We start from the raw sequence: 7,754 nt of genomic DNA on the forward strand, positions 1-7,754 counted from the left end.
TCTCAAAAAAAAAAAAAAAAAAAAAAAAAAAAGATTTCCTGACTCTTTCTCTTCAATGTTTACTTGGTCTGCTATGCTTCTCACAGTCAGCCGACAATTACGACACATAATTCATTGAATTTTTGCAATGTTTTCATCAGTTTCATTCATTACTGGCTGCCCTGACCTCTCTCTTCATCAGTGATGCTTTCTCTCCCCTCCATTTGTACACTGCCGCTTTCTTCATGGCGCTATCCCCATGAATATGGACTAACATGTCCCTGATTTCACTTCCATTCTTGCCAAGTTTAACAAGAAATTTACAAATGTTTGTTCATTGCTCTCATTCAAGCTCCAACATTCTCTCCAGGGCACACAAATTAGGAGAGAGGATAGAATGGGAGAGGGTAGAATGTGACTCAGTAAGACACCACCCCATGTGGACACAAACATGACCATGAGACACTCACAGACCAAAGTTATGAAACCTTACTGAGCTGTCTGTCCAGCACTGCCAACATAAGGACACGGTGGTAAGTTCATGAACTTAATTGTCAGGCCCTCCTAGGAATGAGGAAAGGCTTCTTAAATCTTTCATGACTGGAAGGGCCCCCTCTACCTCAGGTAGTTTCTTTGGACTAACTTCTTCAGAAGCACAATCAGAAAGTGCATAGACACTGGTTTGCTTTGCTTGTTTACCTCCAAGTAGTTTGGGGGAGTATTTTTGGTCTTATTTTTGAGGTTCAGTTAAGTAACCAAGATCAAGCAACTCTGAAGTAAATGAGTCTGCTGAAATCCATGTCTTCTGGATCTGAATCCCATTATTTTTCCACTTTTATGTGCTATGTCTTTAAATTAAGTTTTAATTTCAGCAGCATTCACTCTTATTGCTGTACATTTCTACTAGATCTGACAAAGTAAAGTCATGTCTTCGTTTTGCCTTCTTTCCCTGGTGCTCCTGCTGCTGTTAACTTTTCAGCATCCTCAGAGAGTTCATTGCTTCTTGTGTTCTGTCTGCAGTTTTTATAATAGCTATTGTTTCATGGCCAGCCCAGAAGTCTTCCAGGTAGTCCTGATATTTTAAAAAGAACAATCGATTTATATGGTAGTTGGGTTTAGTGTGTAAGGAAGAGAGAACTCTCCATGGAGACAGGTGAGCAGGTGGAATGTTGGTCCATGAAGGCTCTCCTGAGAAGAAGGAAACATAGGAATCAGAGCCAAGTAGAAGCTGGGCTCTGGAGCCTCAAGCTTTAGGTCTCTGGAGACCCAGGGCATCTCCAGGGCCTTCAGCAGGGGATGCTGAAGGAATTTCTATGCCTCCAGGCCTCAAGGCTGACAATTTCTCTTCCTGCACTAACTGGCTTTCTCTATGAACGCACTCCACCTTGTACCTTCCAGTCACAAATGGTGTCTGTTCCCTTGGACTTTGACTCACATGGGACTTACACATCAAACTTCCCATGACTCGGGGGCCCCCATTTCTGTGTTTCCTTTCAGCATGAATTCCCAGTGCTACCTTCTTCATTATCTTAGTATTTCCCAGTTCAGATTGTGGACAAAGAATATATGATTTGTTCACTCATCTTATTACACCAGCTCTGTCACAGCCTAGCCTGTGGCTCTACTGATGATTCATAGTCCAGTAAGTTATAGCTCTGTGGGAGAGGGTAGGGGTGCTGTCACCTGTCACCTCTGTGCTGCCTGAGGTGGTGTCTGTGATTGCCCCATTAAGCACAGTTAGATCCATCAAGGTTCTTCCTCTGCCTATTTTTTTTTTTTTTTTTTTTTTTTGCAGTTTTTGGCTAGAACTGGGTTTGAACCCGCCACCTCTGGCATATGGGGCCGGTGCCCTACTCCTTTGAGCCACAAGCGCCCCCCCCCCACCCCCGCCATTTTTATTGCGTTTCTCTAGCATGCTTTTATTTTTCAAATTTTTTTAAATTGTGGTAAAATATACATCAAATGAAATCCACAGTCTTAACTATTTTTAAGTGTATACTTGAGTGGTATCAAACACACAGGCATACCTCAGAGATGTTGTGGGTTCAATTACAAACCACTGCAGTAAAGTGAATATTGCAATAAAGCAAGCTACGCAAATTTGTTGGTTTCCCAGTGCTTATAAAAGTTATGTTCACAGATTCTGCCAGGGCAGTTGCTACCTTAAAGGGGACACAGATTCCTAATGCTTCCTACTCCTCCTCTCCAGGGTCTTTTTAAAAAAATATTGTGTGTGAAATATTTCAGATAGACAAGGTTATGCAGATGAACAGAAGATATCCGGACAAATTTAAAAATAAAGCAACATACCCAGCAACATCCAGCTTGAGAAACAGGCTATTAACACCAGCTTAGCGGCAGGCTTCTCTGTGTCTGACTATCTCTGTTCCTCTCTTGCATTTTCAGTTAATCATTCTCTTGCTTTTTATGAGTTTTGCCACCTTTGAATGTATTCCTAAAATATACATTTTTTTAGTTTGCCTGGTTTTGAACTTTATATAAATGAATCCATAGCTTATACTATGTATAGCCTTCCATGACCTGCATCATATATCCAAAGCTACACTTTAAAGGCTCATCCATGTTGATGGGTGTAGGAATATTTCTTTCCTTTTTAATTCTCTTCTCAATATTCTTTTATATACATATATTTGTGCATTTGTTAATATTCTATTATATGTGTGAATAATTAAGCATTTGTAGATGCCTAAAGATCCATCTGTTCTCCTGTGAGTAGATACTTCAGTATCTGGGCTTTGATATTATTAGCAATATAGGCATTTCCATATATCTCTCCTTACGTGCTTTGGCAAGAGCCTCTCTGGGACATACACTGAGGGCCGCTTGCTTGGTCATAGAGTATAACCATCCTCAAAGTTACTAGAATGCAGCATTTCCCACCACCTAAAGTCTTTATATCAATTTACACTCCCAAAAACAGAGGATGAGAATTCTCACAGTTCTAGATCCTTACCAACTTTGGTTTTGTCCATATTTTTAAGTGTTTACAAACCTCTTGAGTATGGAAATGATATCTCAGTGCGATTTTAATCTAAAATTCCTGACTACCAATAAGATCAAGTATCTTTTCATATGTTGATAATTGGTTAAACTGTCCATTAATGTTTTTACACATTTTTCTATCGATTTATTTGTATTTCACTTATTGATTCATAGGACTAAAAGCAAAGTATAGACTAGTCATTGGAAGAACAAAAAGGAAAGTTTGGGGGGGCTGGATGTAAGATTAATATGTCAAAATTCAATTAATTTCTATACACAATTAAAAATATAATTAAAGAAATTACATGTATAATACCACCAGATAAACTCTTATAAAAATATGCTAGATCTCCATAGGAAAAAAACTTAATAAAATTCTATTTGGACATTAAAGAAAGCGTAAGACACTTGGATACATCATGCCCACAGATGGAAGGATATAATATTATAAAGATATTGATTCCTCCCAAATTTATCTATAGCAGTGGTTCTCAAATTATGGTTCCTACATCACCTGTTAAAAATGCACGTTGAAGACCTACTTAATTGGAAACCCTAAGGTTAAGGCCAGCAAGTTGATTTTTTAAATCCCTGCAGGTGAAGCACCCACCATGCTGTGCTTCCTCAGTGATGGGCAGAACCTGGTGTGCCAGGAGCTGACCACGGTACAGCTGGCCAACTTGACACAGGGGGCAGCCTGGCAGCCCCACCAGTGCAAGCAGGAGGCAGCATTGGCAAACTCCTCTGCCTAGAGGAGCCCTACTGCCACGCGGCTCTGGCAGCCAGGTCAGCCTTGTCCACATGCAGAACCAGCCCTTTGCGCCCCCTGGGGTGAGAGGGCCATGATGTTGCAGGCTGCCCATTCACTGCTTGCCATAGCCACGGTGACCAGAAGTTTACTCTGTGGGAATCACTGCTGGTGGACATCTTGATGTCACGGTTAATGAACCAACTGGTTTCAGTCATTTGTGCTGTTCAGCTTCTGATTGGCCAATTATGACACGCCCACTCCCACCCGCTATGTGCAAGGTGTGGAGAGCTTAGAAACGGATTGTTGCCTCTTATTTAGGCATAACCACATCGGGATCCAGCTTACCCTTCCCAGCTCAGCTTTCCCCTTGGGAAAAAAACTCTGGTTTCTCTTTCCATCTTCAGTAGTGCTCCCACATGGCACGGTGGTGTCCCCTCACCAGCCTCTCCTGGGAAAGCTGGGGAAAGGGGCAACTACCTGCCACCACTTGTATGGTCCCACTCAGAAACTGTGCTGTAAAGGCACAGAGCGACACAATGGGACACAGGACCAGAAAAGATACCAAGAGCAGGAAGCCAGAAGGGACAGCAGGTGAAGGAGGGTCTGGGGATCCAGGGGCAGAAACTACACACAGGATCTGTGTGTTATGAGCCACAAGGAAACCAGAACCACCCCATGCAGCCCCTGCCGGGGTGCTCTGGGGACTGCCTGGAATCCTGATTGGGTCTGTGCCACCAGCCAGAATGTGCAAAGCAGCACAACAGCAGCTCAGGGCCCCCAGGCTGCTGGGTGCACAAGTGCTGGACATTTTGGGGAGGGCCCATAGGGAGAGGCTCTTTCCAGACAGCTGGCGACCTGCAGTTAGGCGTTGCCCTTGAAGAACAAAGAGGGGGCAGGTCTGAGGGGGGAGCTAGTGCATGGGGGAACAGGCAGACTGACGTGCATCAGCTGCCCACCACCGGGGTTCAGCGAGCCACAGGGAACATGTGGGGATTGCTGAGGCCTGAGGTTGAGGCCACCAGTGTTGGCCCAACTTGGCACAGCTGTCCAAGGATCCACAAGTGGCAGTCAGGCGCCCAGCCAGAGTTCTACGGTTGAAGCCTGAGTGGCATGTCTAGGCTGGCCCGGCAGCTTCCCCAAGTGGATCCGAGAACCCACCCTTCCCCACAGATCTCTGTTCAGTCTTCATATCCCACTTGGAACACAGGCATGGCACCCACCCAGCACAGATACCTAGCTCCCTAACCAGTTCTAGAATTGGGTATGCCACCCTTAAATGTCTGATGTACCCTTCAGTCTGTGGCAAACCCCCCCATCTCCATTTTCCCCTGCGTCTCCCCACCCGTTCCACACACACAGAAGGGCAAGTCCAGCCCTGATCTCCTAGAGTACAAGTTGATGATTGCAGGACAGCCCAAACTTTACCAGCTGCAGAGGTTACTGCTGATACTGGAGCACCACCTAGTGTCCTCTCTAAAAAAAAAAATAAACAAAAAGCTTTTATCTCCAGGATGCCTAAGAGGATCAAACTAACCATAATTAATTTTTTTCCCCTTTCTTTGAAGCTGCTTACCCCCAGTCACTGTTTGTCCTGCTTTGAGGCACCAAAGAGGACTGTATTAACTACAGTTATATATTCTCTTTTCACTTTTTATTTCATTATTTTCTTTTTCTTCTTCCTTTTTCTCCATTTGCAGATCCATTGGGCTCTATTAACCCTATAACCTAGAGTTAAAGAAACACAAAAGGGTAGGAGGAAAAAGAAAGAAGAAGGGAGGAGAAGAGGAGAGGAAAGAAAAAGGAAGGAAAAAGAGGGAGGAAGGAGGAAGAGAAGGAGAAAAAGAAGAAGATCGCACATCAGGAGAAGCCACAACAGAACAGAACACAGAACACAGAACACAGAACAGCTCCCCCAAGGGCTCACAATGGAGCTGCTGCAGAAAATTCCAACTTCAAAGAAATTGTTGAAATGACAGAAATGGAAGTCAGATTATGGATGACAAATAAGATGAAGGGAATTGAAGGAAAAGTAGAAAACCAGCAAAAAGAAGTAAAAAAGGTGTCCCAAGAAATTAACAAAATTAATAAACAAAGAGACTATGGATCTGAACATCGAAAGGATATAAAGGAGCTTGAAGAATTAAAAGAGGCATTCAGAAAATTTCAAACCAAAGTAGATATTCAACAACATATTAAACCATGGAGAAGAAAGAATCTCAGAGCTTGAGGTTCTCAAGTGAACACAGTCATTTAAAGAGGCAGAAAAGAAGAGGATAAAAGAAGAGCCATCTCTGAGAAGTATGGGACTACCTGAAGGGTACACACATGAATTAAGGGTTTCACTGAAGGAGAAGAAGAGAGTCCCAAAGCACAGAAGCTCTAGTTGATATTATAGTTGAGTATTTACTAAGCATTACTAAAGATTCGGATATACACCCACTAGATGGATAGCAAACCCTAGGATGACTCCATTCAAATACAGCATCTCCTAGACACATTGTAATTAACCTGGCCAAAGCCAAAATGAATGTGTGGCCTTTTAACTGAATCCAAATTATATAGAACAAATCCTTCTACTTTTATTATTACATTTTCATTCATCTTCTATATTTTTATTTTTTAAAGTAAAAAGTTTCAATAAAATAATCCTCCTAGATTGACCAGCACAATTATTAAACCACAAGTGCTGACTTGACAGCTGCTATGTTTGTGATTTAGTTCTAACTTCCCCAGCTGAATAGAACCACACCACAGCAGGCTGGATGATGAGAATTTATGGGGTCAAGCATGCCCTCTGCTATCAGCTTTTGACAATGGTGCACTGTTTCTGTTTGAAGTGGAATTTGTGAATAGGTTGCACAGCTCAACATTATTTTTTTATTGTTTGCTTAACAGTCCATTATGTTAAAGAAGACCAAAGGAATGCTGAAGGAAGAAAACAGACTTTTTAATGAGGGTTAGGAATTGCAATATTATCTTGTTTCTGCTAAAGATGATTTGCTTGCTTTGTGATACTGCAGTGCCAACATAAAGGAAATTTGGGATCATCAGCATTATAACACTCCATGAGGACCAAAAATATTTTAAATAGAGAGAGAAGCATGAAAGGTTGAGCTACAGAAATTAAAAGATAAAAAAAAAAAAAAGCAAATTCTTTCAAGAAGCAATAAGACCAGAAAAAAATGCCTCTGAAGCAACTTATAAAATAGTTTATATACTGAGGTAAAAAAAGGAAGTCATTCACTGATGTAGAAATTGTGAACGAATGCATTATTGCAATTGTAGGATGCTTAGACCCCAGTAACATTTCAAAGTACAAACAAGTGTCTCTTTCAAGGAGAAGCATAACTGATTAGCAGCATAAATTAGCCTTCAACTTAACAGAACAACTTTGTGCAATACTTCAAAAATAAAAGTTCAAAACTGAAAACCTGTTCAATCAGCACAGGTTTCATACTTCCTTTGGATTATAACAGAAAATTGTTTTTTCTACGAAGAGTTACTTTAGATTTGTCATATCATTCTAAAGTGCGTTGGCTGTTGCAAGGACAGATGTCAACCAAAATTTTACCTATATGTGAAAAGATAGTTAAGTTTTATGAAGAACAGAAACAATAATGTGAATTATTTCTATAGGAATGCACCATCTTTGTGTGATATCAAGTCAAAACAACTTGAAAGTAAAACTAAGTCTATCGATGATATGTGGCAAAAAATCCAAGCACTTTGGGGAAAAAAAACTGTCTTTTTTTAAAACACTCTTCTTCAAAAGGAAATGGTGAGCAGGATGATCTATGTAAATCATTGGAAGACCATGCAGCTGTTAACTGGAGAAGACAATGGAAGTTTCACTGACATCACATTCAGATTAGCATTTCACCTCACCTAGTTGATCTCACCGGGCATCTAATGAACCACAGATGGAAATGAGTGAGCTCTCAGCACATGACATTTGAAAGTTACTGTTTCACACTCAGAAAGATTCAATAGAAATTTGGAAAATGCAGTAGAATACCCACAC

Source organism: Otolemur garnettii, unplaced genomic scaffold, assembly GCF_000181295.1.
Source record: "Otolemur garnettii isolate 467f Iridium unplaced genomic scaffold, OtoGar3 scaffold00046, whole genome shotgun sequence".
Taxonomy (NCBI): Eukaryota; Metazoa; Chordata; class Mammalia; order Primates; family Galagidae; genus Otolemur; species Otolemur garnettii.